Genomic DNA, 17,497 nt, shown 5'->3' with positions numbered 1-17,497 from the left:
GCAGAAAGTATGCTACGGATGCGTATCCGCAGGTCGTCCCATCGCTTTCTGCATTGCTGTGGGTTGCGGGGTGCGGTCCCCACCGCACTTACCCGCTGTGCCACCAGGGCCCATATGGCCTTCTTGTTCGCAAGTGCCGTCCTGGTCATTTGCGTGGAGAAGACGGCGGCGGCATTCTCCTGGAGGGTCTCTGTAAGCACGTTGAGTTCCTCACGGGAGAAGTGGACCTGCCGCTTGCGGTCGCACGCTTTCTTCGCTACTTTTCCCATTTTTCTTGGTTTCACTAGGGTGGATGACGGGTTGGGATGTGTCTCAGGGTGGTGTTTTTAGTGGTTGTGTGTATTTTGTGGTTTTATAGGTGTACGGGGTGTTGTTTCCCGTTCCGGGCCCATGTTTTTACTTCCGTTTCCGTATATTTACGGTCACCGTAATTTCCGGTTGGCGCTCACTGCGGTGTCCGCTATGATGGGTGGCGGTATTGCACCTAGGGCGCCGTACGGCGGCGGTGTGGGCCGTTTTGGGGTCATTTCCGCCATCGCGGACTTTGCACTTCCGCCATGGTGTGGTGCTCGTGCCCGATGGGTCGGAATGGGCCGCACTTTGCTCCATCGTGCAATGGCGGAAACGCTATTTACGCTGTGGCGGTCCGGTCAGTCACTTTCCGCCAGGGTCGTAATGAGGGCCATAGTCAAAATGGCCCAAATAGCATGAAGGAAATGTTCTCCTGACAGGGATCCCAGTGGCTCACTTGGCTTCCCTAAAAAAAGTCCACCTTCGCAAACTACATTGGCTTCCACTACAAGCCAGGATACTGTTCAAGACTGCATGTATCATCGACAAAGCAGTCAAAAGTAGCAAATCAGCGTACCTGGCGGCTAAGCTCCACATATCTGGTGGCACATGCTCCTTGCGCAGCATATCGACCAACCGGCTGGAATCACAGACCGTCCACATAGAGAGGACCTGCACACAATCCTTCTATTGTCATGCACCCACCCTCTGGAACACAATCTGGGTGTCGGCTCACAATGCCCCCACAATTCACCAATTTTGCAAATCTGTCAAAATATGGCTCTTTCAATCACAGCTGACCAAGGGCTAGTTCCAATGGAGGCACATATCGACGCATTGAGATCACAGTAATGCGCTAATATTAAAAGATGTCAGCCCAAATGCTGGATAACCACACCCTAAACAGCGCTCCGCTGCTCTCGAGCTAGGTCCGTGCTTTAAACAATAAAAATACAAATAAAATAGGTAGCAAACTCATTCTAATATCCTCTTTATTTTCATTATTAACACCATTAATATTATGATTATTATTAAAATATAATGTTCATATCAATAATAATATTGTTGACGTGGTTGTTGTCCAGTTCGATGGGGCCCACTTTGACCACCTCAGGTGGAATGGGGCTCTGGATTATCCCTGCCGGGTTCCAGCCTGCAGAGAGGGAGCCTGCCCACTGAGCTATCCACCTAGTTGCCTTCTGCTGTCCATTTAATATAAATAATCCCAAATGTGCATTGCTTGACATAACAATTAGCTCTACTTGTTTTGCTTTTAATTGTGCGACTACTTTAAGTGCTTTATTGATTTTCATTTGTAAGTGTGTAAATGTTATCACTGTCCTTTATGTCATTAGGTTTACTGGGGCATTTGAAGCTGCACTACACATGACAGGCAAGACCTTTTGTCTTTGCCAAAGCGTGTTATAACATGCAGCTGTTTTCAGTTAGTGCCTCAAAGTGGCTTTTCCTCACAGTGGTGGATAGATTATTATCATTATTATTGTTATTAGTATTCGTATTATTATTGTTTTTTATTTTATTATTGTTATAGCTAAAAAATATCAACTTTACAACATTTAAAACAAATTCAACATTTTCAAAACAAGATCAAGTAAAACTGTAGACCAAACAAACAATTATTATTATCATTATTGTTATTATTATTATTATTATTATTATTATTATTATTATTATTATTATTATTATTATTATTATTAGTAGTAGTAGTAGTAGTAGTAGTAGTAGGAGTATTATCATTATTATTATTATTATTATTATTATTATTATTATTATTAGTAGTAGTAGGAGTATTATCATTATTATTATTATTATTATTATTATTAGTAGTAGGAGTATTATCATTATTATTATTATTATTATTATTAGGGTATTTATTGAGTGTGCACCCAGATTCAAGAAGCAACAGAGCGCTTTACAATCAGGGGAAAGAACATGGTGAGGGGAGCTGGCAGCAGGCGACGTGGGAGGTGGACAATTTATCAGCAAGTATCTACAAGCAACCAGGAGAGGAAACAGTGGGGATCTGATCATCAAGGGTTGCAGTCCTCTCTCATAAAATGAGCTTCAGGTATTGCAATATGACCATCATAGTCTGATGCAAAAACTGGAGGATAATTGTCATATGCGGTGCTGCTTTTTATATATATATATGTTATCATTAATGTTGTAAACTATTAGGTGCAGGGCCTGTCTCGACTCATTTAAGTAATGGCATTGTATGTTTTATTTCAACCTATATTAGATTAGCAAGGGAAATGCCCTAACTGATGGTGCTCCAGTAATGACCAGGCGTCATTCTGGTTGTGTTGCATGTTGTAAAGCAGTCCCCGATTTCCCTCCATTATTGCACTACCACTGCACCAGCCATCACCAAGTACTTTGTGTCTATGTGATGGGGTTTGATCATGCAATGGCCGCTGTTGTGAGAATTATTAATTCAATTCATGCAAAGGCCAAACAGCACAGAATGTTCAAAATATTCCTGGAAGAACTATCTGCCGCACATGGTGATCTATTGCTGTAGACAGAAATCTGCTGGCTTAGCAGGGGGAAAATAGTCAATTTCTTTCACTTTTGCCAGAAATCAAAACTATCATGGGGTTGGGAAATGAAGAGATCAGCCAGTTATGCAGCATTTCTTGGCTTCTTGATTTGGAATTTCAAACAGATGTTACAGAGAAATTAAACACTCTGAACTGTGAACTGCAGGACAAAGCTAAAACCATTGTTGACATGATAAACGCAGTAACGACATTTAAGTCCAAACTTAATCTTTTTAGTGAACAAGAGGAGAACGGGAAAATGCAGCATGTTCCTTCTGTGCTCAAAATGTTGACAGAGAATACAGCTAGTGATGCACTCCTGAACATTGAGAAATACAGCAATCTCCTGAGCATGCTCAAGGAAGAGTTCAGTGGCCAGTTCAGGGATTTTGAGAAGCTGGAACCCTGTGTGATGTTCAACTCAAACCCCTTCAAGGAATTACATGTTTGTGAACTTGCTGAACAAATTATTGCACTGTTTAACCTCAACAGCTTTGCAATGGAAATGGAGATTGTCGTCTTGGGAGGATAGCTCAGGGGAAAAGTGCTTTCCTTGGAAGCAAGACGACACGGAGCACCACAGGTTTGATCCCCGGGTCCGTGCTTAGAAACCTTTGGGTATTAAACACGTTATAAATAACCTATCATATCATATCATTCAAGGTAGCATTCAGTTGAAAAGCAGACAATCACACACCAATTTCTGGAGCCTTGTTGATTACAATGAGTACAGTAACATTTGCACAGCAGCATTGAACCCTTTATAGGTAGCATATCGTGCAGTAGGTGGGATGCAGAGTAACTCTTACACCAAATAATCTAACCAACTCAGGATTACGGCAAAGCGTGTTTACTGTTTTATTATCAGTTATCTAAAACAGGGAGTTACAAAGGACATCAATGCATGTCACACAGAATATCTCTCAAAGCATGTCATACCATTTTTTACTTTTATAGCAAAAACTCATCATACGTGATGACATACTATGTGGCAAATAAGAAAAACCTACGTTCACCATTGGCTATCAAACTATAAGGCTCTTCGATATATGGCCATCTACAATTGGTTGGCATGATCGTACACCAGGTGTCAGGGGGTGGACTTGATCATGTCTCCCCACCCAATTGGCCCAACATCTCCCATCATCCATGCCTTCTGCCATGCAGATTGTCTTTGAACTTGGCCTTGCAAAGTATCCCTGTTCCTGAGAATAGATGGGAGTGTGAGCATGTGCTATCTTGGTTCTCGACTGCATGCCCAACTTCTATTTCCATCCTTAGTCCATGTAATGGCCCTTTTCCTAGCAGTTAATTATATTGAATGAATAAACTTGGCACACATGGCATTCTTTCTTTGCACCTTAACAAGGGATGATTCAGCATCTCACGCTCCCTGTTCTACAAGGATAGATAACCAGTTCTTGGCTGCTTCAGTCTTAACACCAGGCCAGGCAGTTCTTCTCGGTCTTTCCACAATCTCAGCTGTTTGTTTGCTGTGACACAGCTTCAGCCCTTTATCCATGGGTTTGAATTTACTAAATTGTGAAATCGATGTCTAGCCTCTATATAATGGTGGCACCGCCTGCAGTCTGTTCACTGTGTATAGCTAGCCTCTACGATTACTTAGTCTACTTGTGTTGCTGCATCTGTACAGTTATTGAATGATTTACATTGTCTGCAGTGCTCTTCATACGTGCAATTCTTGTCTCATATAGAAAGGTTTACCCGATTATTTACTCTGTCAACAGGGTCTATAAGGTCCATACATTCTCTTCCTCAGCCAGTCTTCTCAGTGCATCACGCTTGCTTCTTGTGACATCATCAACTTCTGTTTCTCTAATTTTCATATTCCTTCTGGGACCTCTTCCAAGAGATTGACATCTCTACGAGGATACATCAAATAGGGTTTTCTTAGTAGATACCTTTTCTTGAAGGCTCTCTGTGGAATAGTCATAAAGACTGGTGTCGTGAATGGCATGATTTCTGGCTTCCAGCATATGGGAAGGAGGAGGGCGGGACTTCCGGCAGAGGCATTCGGCTGCTCCTCTACACTCCCCCTTCTGGTTGATTCATTGACCACACATTCATTAATCTTCACATTTTGATTTCTTCTCTTGAAGAAGTGCTTCTTCAGGCTCCAAATCTTCACTACCCCCTTCAGGGATACTGCTGATTTGACATGGTCATCTACGCTCCAGGTCATGTAGCTGCACTGTCCATTCAGATTACACTAGACCCAACGTTCTGCATACTTCTTGTGATTTTTCAGATACAGGAACTTCCCTCAGGTCCTACGGTGCTGACCTCAATATATTTTCTGATATCTTCATCTGTCAACTCCTTGGGTCCAAACCCTGATTTGGCATCAATCATGATTTTCATTCCAACTGCCTTCTTCACTGTATTCTTGCACTGTGTAAATATCTTGATCACAAAGAATCTGAGCATCACCATGACCAGTACTGCTCCAAGAAACTTGAAGATGTTCGTCATCCATTGTGGAACCCATGTGAAAATAGACACAAACCAACTGTCATCTGCAATGGCCTATGTCTCGTCTTCCATCTGGTTGTGCAGTTTCATCAGCAACGTTATGGCCTCTGTCATGGTCCCATTCTCGCCATCGTCAAAAGGTATGAACGTGCAACATGATGGCCCAATTTTGGTGCAAACTCCTCCATCCATTGCTGTGATCATGTCAAGTGCATATCTATACTGTATGGTCATCATCCGTATGGCCCTCAATTCTTCTTTGATAGAATTGAATCCCTTGATGGTGGTGTTGATCATCTGCAGGAGCTCCCATCTCGTTATTTTTAACCATTTAGCATTTGCCATTGTCTGGATCCCTGGCATAAAGATAGTCATGAATACTGCAGCAGTCTGGCTAAACAACCTGTGCTCATATGGAATAGCATCAAAAGCTTCCATTGATTTTGCTGAGAAATAGTTTTCGCTCTTTGTTCAATTGAGAAATTTGAGTGATCTTCTCCTTCTTAAATGTGTATCTGCTTTCAGAAATTCACCAATGTTCATTTCACTCTGCGGAATCACTAATGCTGAAATATGGAAGAGCACTAAACAACATATCCCTCCCCAGTCCTTGGGCAACTTCATGTAGTCTCTGGAACCACAAGCCCAATAATGATCCATCAAGATGGCTGTTCCTTCCTTCATTCCTGGTACATAAAAAATTTGGCGACACTGGTAATTCTCTCCAACTTTCCTTGTGCCATTATTTCTGAAACATAAGGACGCACTCTTTAGAGGTAGTATCTGCAATTGTCGTACCTTACCGTTGACCCATGTCAACAATTTTGCAATCTTTGGCCATTGATCCTTGCATTCTCTTTCTGCATTTAACACAGCGTCCTCCCACTGCTGCATTTAACACAACGTCTTCCCACTGCTGCTTGGCACACAACCAATCCGCCAGCCCATCCTTCGTGAGTCAGCACTGTTCCTTTAATTTGTAATTGTCCTCTTTCCCAACATGTCCGTATCTCTTCTTTATTCTTGCCTTGGTAATTAACATCTTGTTTTCTTCGATCCTGAATCCTGCCCCGTTCATTCCAGTTTGTTTATATTTTATAATGTGATGCATTGTTTCTGGCTTCTCTCTTGTCTTTAAATCTTGCACATAATTATCTTCTCTTTGGGATGTCGCTTTATTCATCCACACTATGGTGTTGTTTGGCCCTGGAACGGTCTTCTTGTCAAGCAAAGTGCTAGATGTGTCAGGCATTGGGCTTTTTTCACTGGTACTGCTGTAGCTATGAATATTTTGGAGATTCCCATGCATAAGGTACTAGAGAACACACGTAGCAACTCTCCTTCGATGTTCTCTCTCCCACCTTTCTCATGTGCTGGAAGCACATGTTATTACCCAAGTGTACTGAATTATCAAGATAAGTGTTTATCCCTCCATTATCTTCCTCTGCATTTTGCTTGTATCTCCCCAATGCACGGTTTGTATAATACTCATGAAGCATATCATAAAGAGTTTTCCTTGTGAGGAGAACCCAAGGAGCCTCCACCTCTGTTGAAGTAAGCAAATCAAAAGCAGTTCCTGTAGTAGGGGAAATCATAGTGGCCTCTATCTCAACAGGAGCCTCAATATAATAGGGAATGCTAACCAGAAGAAAAAGAAAGACATAAGTATAGTTGCACATATGTATATCAAGAACCAACATATTAATCCACACCATTTGTTGCATTCTGGAATTGGTTGGGCTTGGTCATTCCCTAAAATTGTACTAGCTTCAACATTCCTCATGTTTACTTCGCTCGTTTAAGGATAAAACACTTTTACTCCTGCAACTGTAATCTGCTCTATTATTGCTACGAGTAGTCTTCTGATTACAGGACCATTCTTAGGATCCTGTAAAAAAGTGTGAATATCAACGTCTCTTCTGACAACAGCAGGATAAGCTTAAAGGAAAAATACCAAAACAGCAAGTATAAATCAGTGGACATCCCCATCTGTTAAAACCTTAGAGCTAGCCAAATAGATACTAAATGAGGAACGAGTCAGGATATTGCTCTCGCTTCCAGTCTTCAAATTCAAAGTCGAGCTCAGGCGTATTTGTGACACGACAATACTTTTTTCAAGTTCATTTTACAAGATAACTGTGACTCTCAGAAAGTGTTGCACACCTGCTATAATATCTATAAGGAGTGTCCAAACGAGTCACATTACAAATGCAAAATATGGATTCATTAACTGGTTGCCTTATCGTCCTTCTTCTTCGTCATTTCTCGAGTCTGCACACATTGAAATTCTTCTTGTCATGCTTGTGGATCAGCAGCTGGGGGTGGTGCGGTCTTGCCGGTGTACAATTTCACATCGTTCAAATGAAGCCAAGTTTGTCTGCCTTGGAATTTTACTGCTGAGGGAGTGACATTTTCAACACAGCCACTTTCCGGTGAATTATTTTATTAATACTGTGTCACCAACAAATCATTTTGGTGCCGATAATAGTTCAGGAGATCCGGTTGCTGAATGGTTTTCATCTGTGTTCTGAGACCGACCCCCCTCATGCTTGAGTTGATCTGAAATGAGAGAGATGCTAGAGGTCATACATGTCAAATAATTATGCAGTTCGTCACCTGGCAGTTTCTCAATACTCTGGGCATAACTTCTACTCCTCCATGGAGGTGTAAGAGGCGTTCTCATTTGCATCCCTGTTACTAGTTTGTGGGGGATGAGGTGGTGGTCCGAACCATACTGATTCCTTAGGTCATATAAACCTAAGGGCAGGCAATATAGCCATCCCTTTTTCAATGTTAGCTTGAGCTTGGCAATCCTTTCTTTAAGGAGTCTGTTGAGTCTCTCACATATACTATTCGGATGCAGGTGATAAGCAGAAGAAAATATGTTTAATGCTCAACAATAGTCCTATTTGTTCAAATACTTCATTGACAGAAAATGTGGCCCATTATTGGATCTCAGCAGTTCAAACACACCCTACCTTGGAAAGACTTCTCGTACTAAAAACTTTGCTGCACAAGTGACATTAGGGTGTGTACATGGACCTGCTTTGAACTACGTAGAGAAAGAAGAACACCACCACTATCAGATACCTGTATCCACTACACACCTGCAGCATAGCAAACAAAGTCAATATGTAAATGCTGAAAATGACAATTCGGTTGAGGAATAACTCCTCTAATCATTCTTAGTGTATGCCCAGCGGTACACTTTTGACACACAACGCAATTCACTACAAAGAATGCAACATGTTCTAACAAATTTGGAACAAACCAGTCTTCCAACCCACAATAAGGACTAGCCTAATTCTTTCCTCTTGCATCCAACTCCTCAGAACTACAGAAATACGATCAATCGGGGAAACAATTTGAGAACACAATATTGTAAAACCAGTATATATGAATATTGATGCACTGTGCATATAACAAATACAGAATGTTTTGAACCAATGTACTAGTGCCTTGAAAAAGCCCAAGGAAGGGCGAAACAAAAGCATGTGCCTCAAAGCGGAGTTATGTTGGCACAAAGTGTTTTAATTTGACATGGTACTAACTAGCACAAACTGTCACAATATGACACAACAAATAATGCTATGAATTGAAATGCAATTGGTATGATATATGTATGTTGACACACTGAGCAAATTGAATTAAAAATAATTGATTTTCATCATCAATTAGTATACTGAAGCAGTTTCTTGATGAAAAGGTATATGTAAAAGATTTGCCTATTTCCGATGAGCATGGAACTCAAACTAACTAGCTTATAATTACAGACCGGTTGGTGAATTCTGGCCTCTATGGAGCCATGCAGCCACAGACCACCACATAGCATGGAATAATCAATAACCCATCAAAAACCATTAGAAATTTAAAATGAGGCAAAGGGGTTAGAGCTTGCAGACCAATATTATTCACCAAGTTCAAAGATAGGATAAAGAATACCCCCTTCATTTCCATAACTCCTGCTCTTCCTGTGATGCACTGCCTTGGATCTCCATTAAGTGGGTTTTTGGCAAATGATTAAACCCTTCTCACATTACCATAATCATGACTACCTTCTTTTTGACATTTGGAGTATCAAAATTTGAGATATCTGGTGAATACGCAACCCTTTTGGCTGCTGCATCTGCGGCTTCGTTCTCGCAAGAAACCATTACTGTTTGCTTAGTGTGCGCTGCGCATTTTACTATTGCTATTGCTACTGGGAGTTGTAGTGCCTTAATCAGCTTGCCCTCCTTTTCCAATGTGGTAGCCCTGCATGTTAGCTTGATGTCACAAAGGCAGGGTCACTGTACACTGTCCTTTGTGTTTGTTTCTCAAAGGCAACAATAAGCCCTATAAATTCTGCTGCTTGCGCAGAAAAGTGAGATGGTAGTCTAGCACTTGCTACAATGTCAAACTCGCAATTTGCTCCATGCCTCACTACAGCTGAATGCCTTTCTCCAATTTTCAAAGAATCATCAATAAAGAGAATGTCCCCTCCTGACAAAGCATTCTCTTTTAGGCATGGTATATCATCATACAATTCTACATAATTTGCACAGTCATGCACATGCTCGCCCTATGCCACTGGCTCAGCTGCAAATGTGGCAGGATTCACAATTTTACATCTGACAATTTTGATTGTTGGATTCCAAATCATTACTTCATAAGCAGAAGCTCTCTGGGTTGTCTATGTACCCTTGGGTTTCTCTAAAATAGCAAACAAAGCATTGCCACAAAAAGTGTTGCAGAGCAGCCCAATATTATATTTGTAGATTTTTCAATTGCAAACGCGTCGGCTGCCAATGACTGTTTGCAAGGAATGTGCCCTCTCATAACTGGGTCTAAAATCCCATTGTAATATGCTAGGGATTTGTACCCTAATGTAGTCCTGTGTGTAAGCACTGCTGTCATGACTGTCCCATTTGTGAGTGAAAATAAAAAAAACTCCTCAGCATAATTGGGGATTCCCAAAACAAGAGCTGTGCAAATTGTTTTTTCAACTCCTCAAACCCTTCCTCCATCTCCTCAGTCCATTCTATTGTAACTTAATTCAACTGTGATTTCTTTAAAGCCTACAAAAGGGATCTTGTGTACAAACTGTAATCAAATGCCCAGGCTCTAACATAATTGCATAGTCCGACAAATTGTTACATCTGTTTTACTGTGTGCGGTTTTGCAGTTTTCATGATCGCCTCAGCTCTTTCAGGTGTAACATTTGTTCCCTCATGTGAAATCAACTGTCCTATGTGTAACACCTCTGCTTGACAACACTGTATCTTCTCCTTGTCTACTTTGCATCCCTTGTCTGCTAGGATAGTCATTAACTGCATTGAGTCTTGCCTGCACTCATCTTCTGTAGTGCTGCAAATTAAATGTCATCCACGTATTTTATTACCACACTTTTCACAACAACATTGCCTAAATCCATCTGTAGGACTCTGTTAAAAATAAATGGAGATTCACAGTACCCTTGAGGCAGGCTAGTGTGCTTCAGAAGAGTCTGGCGGAACGTAAATGAAGTCAAGTCTTGCGAGTCCTTGTGCAACGAGATTGAGAAAAATGCATTTTTTAAATCAATCACTGTGAAATATTGTGCTTCTACTGGGATACTACATAGTATCGTCGCTGTGTTAGGAACCAGAGGAAATTCTGCCTCTACAATCTGGTTTATCGTTCTCATATCCTGTATGAATCTCCACGACCCTCCCTTTGATTTTTACACAGAATACACTGCGGTATTGCACAATGATTTTGATGAAACCAGAATACCTTGGTTCATCGGTGTTGAGATGGTCTTAAATATACCCTCATCGGACTCTCGAGACATGGGGTACTGTCTTGCTCAAGGTAAAATTGCCCCTGGCTTCAGTTGTATTTTAACTTCCCCTATTCCCTTCAGCAGGCCTATGTCATAAGGGCCTGTACTCCATAGGACGTGGGGCACCTTCTACAAGTCTTCCTCAAAAAATGCTGGACGCTGATGCATTATTGCCATTCTGGCATTACTGTTCTCCATGGTCTACCCTCATCACCTGTTCCTTCAAGCATTGACATTTCCTTTTGTACTATGGCTACTTCTAATTTTAGGGGGATATTCTGTCCCCCCTCTTCAGCCATTGGTGCTGCATTGTAAACAATAATTCATCAAGTATCCCACTAAGTCAGGTACCCATGTTAATAGAATGCTCACCCCATAAAGAAAACCTTCTGGCTCTACCGGAACACCTCAGAGAGCCACTTGCCCTGTGAACGCCAGTTTAATCTCACCAATATTTCAGTAGTGTATTCCGGGAGTGGATCACACTATCCCTTCGTCAGTAAATGAAATTGTCATGTTAAGTTTTGTCATCAAGTCTCTTCCCAAAATGTTAACTGGCATCTGTCGTGAATACAACAATGGAACAGACATGTCACACTCTCCTACAGAGACTGGTAATTCATCAGTAAAAGGAACTTGACTCGTAGCTCCAGAGAACCCCTGAGCATTCATGGCAATTCCCGACATTGGAAATGTTCCCTCTTGTACACATGAACCAGTTACCCCAGTGTCTACTAGAAAAGAAAAAGAGCTGCCTCCTATTGTCACATCAACCATTGGTTCCTCTTGGGGGTCTGGTGTCACTGATAGTACTGGACACATCAAGTCAGCCTGTGATCTGTCCTATAGTGGATACATGCATACCCCTGTACCTGTGAAAGGATTTCCTCCCACCACAGTGACACCCCCAATTATAGGTGTGAGTAATTGTCCCATTTTTTAATACTGCCCTTGCAGTGGATTTATTTGCGATTTCTGTGGTTGCTGTGCCTGTTGCATTCACTGCGTTTGTGTCTGATGCACTGTCTGATCTCTGGAAAACCCTTCCCTAGTTTGTGTGCTATATGGTGGAGGATAAGCTGTCCCCTCTCTCTCCCCCCCTCTTGAGAATTTGCCATTCTGTACATTCCCTTGGCTCCCACATGCACGTGCAATGTGTTGTGTTATCCCACAATTCCAACATACAGGAGGAGCCCATCTGACTAGTCCCCCTTGATTGAATCCTTTGTGCGCATTCTGATTCTCCTTCTGTGCAATTTGTAACCCACCTTGATTATTTTGGAATCCACCCCTTCCTCTATAGCCCATGTCTCTGCCTCGTGGCATGAACCCATTGCCTCCTTGGTCCATTGGCCGCTGATTATTTGCCTGCGATGTACCCACTGTTTGCTGCATTCCTAATTATTCTCCGCTTGTCAATATCGGTCCTTCTATGGCAAATTTTGACAAATTTTTCTGAACGAACTTGGTTTCCTCAATTCTTCTCGTCTCATCTTTCTTCTTATTTTTCTCCTATAATAACCGCCAGTGGTGCACTATCATCAGCTGTATTTCAGCCCATGGTTTTGCTTCCATTCCCACTTGACTTTTTATCTGCCTCTGTACTTGCTTGGGCAATCCCTGACATAAAATGTGGTGAAATGATGCGCAGCCTTAAGCAAATCAAAAGCGTTCTGGCAATCCATGTTCCACGGTAAAGGCAAAAGTAATATCCTTCTTTGTCAATGCCAACATAGGTTTTAACAACAAAGAAGAATGTGGGATCCACTGTCTACAATATGAGGCCATGCCTATTAAAGCTCTGATCTCCTTCTGTGTATTTGCAACAGACATATCAGAGATGCTTTGTGTCCGTTCAGGTGTCAGTCTTCTTCCCTCTTCGACAGGAGATAGCCCAAATAGGCGACCTCCTGTCGACAATACTGAAACTTCTTCAATGAAGCCTTATGCCCATGTTCTGCTAAATGAATAACCAGCAACACAGTGCCCTCTTTGCAAGCAACTTCAGAATCAGCAGCTAGAAGTAGATCATTCACATAATGCATCGACGTGCAAGTGGAAGGCAACTCAAGCGTATCAAGCTGTTCCTTCAACGCTCTACTATAGATACTTGGACTCTCAGTGTACCCTTGTGGCACACGAGTGAATGTGAACGAACGTCCCCCAAGGGTGAACGTGAACAAATATCTGCTTTCAACATGCACAGGAATACTAAATATAGCGTTTTTCAAATCCATGACACTAAAATGTGTAGCCGTAGATGGAATCATGGTTAATATTGTAGTAACATCAGGTACAATCGGAAAATGTGGAGCAACAACCTTATTAATTGCACGTAAATCAATAATAAAACTAACAGGAATCGCATTACAAATACACAGAAAGAGGTCAGGGCTTTAATAGGCATGGCCTCATATTGTAGACAGTGGATCCCAAATGTTTCCTTGATAATAAAACCTATGTTGGCTTTGACAAAGAAGGCTATTTCTTTGCCTTTACCGTGGAACATAGATTGCCAGAATGCGTTTGATCTGCTTAAGGCTGCGTTGTGTTCAGCACCAGTTTTGGGAACAGCAAATTATGAAAATATCTTTGTGTTGTACGTGCATGAATGTGATGGATGTGCTTTGGCCGTTTTAACACAGGAACATGGGGGCAAGAATAGACCGTGTGGCTATTTTTCCTCCACATTAGACCCTGTTGCATGCGCTTTGCCAAGATGTTTGAGATCTGTAGCTGCTGCTGCTGCATCTGTAAAACAAAGCGAGGATATGGTTTTAGGTCATTCTTTAACCATGATGGTACCCCACTCTGTAGACATTCTATTAAACAGAACACAGGTGCAACATCTCACATCAGCTCGACTAACAAGGTACGAGCTGATTCTATTTACTGAGCATATCCAAATTAAGAGATGTTGCTCATTAAATCTGGCTGAACTATTGCCTCTCCCAAAAGAAACAGACTGTAATGACAAGATGTCACATGACTGCCTCTATACTACAGAGCAAGAAACGAAAGGCAGAATTGATCTAATCGATACACCTTTGAAGAATCTGCAAGGGGAGGCGTTCTGTGATGGCTTCTGCTTTAAACTTCCAGATGGTACATCCACTGCTGCTTACGCAATAACCACATTGAGCACTATTGTGGAAACTAAAAGAATTCCACATAATTCTGCACAGGCCGCAGAGATTATTGCGCTAATCAGAGCTTGTGAAATTTCTGAAGGGCTTAGTGTAAATACAGATAGTCAATACGCATTTGGCGTGGTTCACAACTTTGGTCGACTATGGGCTGAGAGAGGATTCTTGACCTCACATGGAACATAAATTCTACATGGTACTCTAATAGTCCAGTTGCTTTCAGCACTTGCACTTCCTACACAGTTAGCAATAATGAAGTTCGCCACAACCAGAACGTGACGGACAATGTGGGAAAAGGAAACGCTTTTGCTGACAAAATAGCGAAACAGACTGCTACTGATCGGCATTCAAAAATGTACGCACCCTACCTCTGAAGATCCAACAAGAGGGGTCACTGACACTTGTATGATGGACGAAGGGATTGGCTGTATAAAAGAAATTCAGACTGAAGCTACCCCAGAAGAAATTAAACAGTGGGCTGAGGGTCCAGCGGGTCTTGATGACAAGGGTTTTTGGGTGGATAAGGAGAAGCAAAGATGGATGCTACCCAATGCCTATGTCACTGCTATGGTCACTAAGGCCCAACACACATATGTGCCAAAATGATTTGTCAACAGTTAGATCCTATCTGGTATAATACTAATGTTCAGAAAACTGCTGAACGTCCTGTCCAAAGTTGCATGACATGCTTGCAACATAACATTGGGAAGGGAAGACCGACACCAAAGGGCAGTTCTGGTCCCCCCCTCCATGCGCCTTTTGAGGTGATCCAAAGTGATTTAATTGAGATGGAACGTTGTCAAAACTATAAATATGTTTGTGCCTTTAGTAAATGGGTTGAGGCTTTTCCACTAAAAGATGCCACAGCAATGTCAACGGCAAAGGCCATCCTTAAGGAATATTTTCCTAGATTTGGTTTGCTGAGAGTCATTTGGTCCGATAATGGGCCACATTTTATCGCTGCTGTCATCCTGCAAGTATGTGTGGGATTACAGGTTGATAAACAGTTCCATTCGGCCAGGCATGCTCAGCGTGCCGGTCTGGTGGAACGCCATAACAGAATTCTAAAGAACAAAATCACAAAGGTATGTGCGCATAGCAATTTGATATGGCCAGACGCTTTGCCAATAGCCTTATTATCAATGCGGATGACCGCACAGTCTAAAACAGGGCTCTGCCCCAATGAAATTATAATGGGAAGACCAAGCAGATATATGGAATGTTCCAAAACCCAAGCAGTTGAAATATATTGAGCATCCGCTTTTATCTGCTTATTGTGACCAGTTGACTCAAAACCTGTATTTGATTCAACAACAGGTACGAACAGCCGCCCTGTAAAATATGAGGGTCCAGGTCATTGACTCCGACCTGGTCAATGGGTCCTTCTGAAGAACTTTGAGAGGGGCTTCTGCCTTGCACCTCGGTGGAAAGAACCGCATCAGATCCTTTTGGCTATGCAAACCACCGTACGAGTGGCTGGAAAGAAGCACTGGATCCACGCGACACATGTGAAGAGGATTCCTTTTCCTCTGCCCTATGACAAAGGTGAGGAGAAGGGAATTGGTGATCCCGACGCTCACAACAAACCTGCTTTGATCAACACCGAGGGTGTCACGAAAGTCCTTCCTGAGCCCGTGGGGGCCTGGGGAGATTTTTGCTACTTCTTCAATTTCTTCTTCACTGTCAATCGATCTTGTTTGTGCTTCTTCATCTTTTTCAGGTAACGACGACACTTTGTCACCGTTCACACCGTACCTGGAATTGTAAGGTACAATCTGAGACCACGGAACCAAATTTAGATCTAGATTTTGCTGACATTACATTAATGTAATTGGGATAGGAAAGTACAGCCAGGCTGTGCCCACAAGAAACCCACATGAAACCACTGTTGAGCCAGTCCTTTGTCATTCCTCTGCTGCACACAATAAGAGGCAGGGACCGCCAAAGTTACCTTCAATCAACATAGGCCACGTGGTCATGTGCCACCCACGGATGAACTAAAAAAGCCTAACAGTGAGGCTTCTTAACGGATGCTGAGAAACTATGCCTATTTTAAAGTCCACTCGTACTAAAAAGGATCTTGATCGTTTTGTTGATAATGAATCCGTTCATCGAGAGTCATGGTCCCTTAGGACCAAATGGATACTGGTCACAATAACTGCTTGTATTATAATCGCATTGACATTTGGGTTTTGGTAACTGGAAAATGCACATCCGCTTGATGTATTATTGCCAACTGCAAGTATCTCCACTGTGCCTCCACTCTATGTGCATTTACACACTCTCCGTCCTCGAGACCTCCAGAGGGAAACTGGGATATTGGTATATGGTTCTGGGACTTGTTACGATCTTGGGGCTGGAAAATATTTAAAGTCCTAATGGTGATTCTTGGCATTATATTATTTTTCTGTTGTTGTATACAATGTCTGCCTGTCATTTGCTCTATGATAGCAGGAAGTTGTGCACAAGCAATAGGTAAATTAGAACCTAAGATACATATGCCTGAAAAAGCTACTAAAGCCTTGATAATGCAGGATATCGCCATAAAGGAGTTGATGGCGATAAATGTTTTTGAGGATAAGGATTCAGGATGTTCTGACGATGATATATGGTCTTCGAATGATGGAAATGTTTGAGTAATGCTCATTGCTTAGGCCAAAAGGAGGATTTGCAAAAGTATAATTTGCATAATACAGCCTAATATTAAACGTTGGCCTAAGTGCATTTGCATCGTACTGTAAATCGCATTTGAATGAACCTGAAAATAGGCTGACTACACCGCCATCTAAAGTTATCCGCCATTTTGATTAACTCCTGCCTTTCGTCCCATGTAACAATGTGTGTTTTTGGCTCCAGCAGAGCAAAATGAACTTTGTACTATGTCAACGTAGATAAACACGCTGAAGCTGCTAAGGTGGATTTTTTGTCCTGCACTAAGAAATCTTTGAGCTAAACAAGAGCCGTATTTAAACAGTAGTCTAGAGACCATCTGTATCAGTAGTGTTTTCTCCGTTCAAACAGCAAAACAGAATGTTGAATAGCTGAACATGTGCTTTTGCAGAAATCTTTGCTTTCGGTCCTTGAAACTAAGCTGACTTCAAACTCAAGAACAAACGGTAGACAAACACGGATGAGTAAAGCAAAGAATGTTACCATTGTGTCTTATGTGCAGAAAACCATGTTTAGTGTTTGAAGAAAAC

Source organism: Ambystoma mexicanum, chromosome 9 (assembly GCF_040938575.1).
Source record: "Ambystoma mexicanum isolate Mex_15411 chromosome 9, UKY_AmexF1_1, whole genome shotgun sequence".
Lineage (NCBI taxonomy): Eukaryota > Metazoa > Chordata > Amphibia > Caudata > Ambystomatidae > Ambystoma > Ambystoma mexicanum.
The sequence above is the reverse complement of the archived record's forward strand: the minus strand, read 5'-3'. Positions refer to the sequence as shown.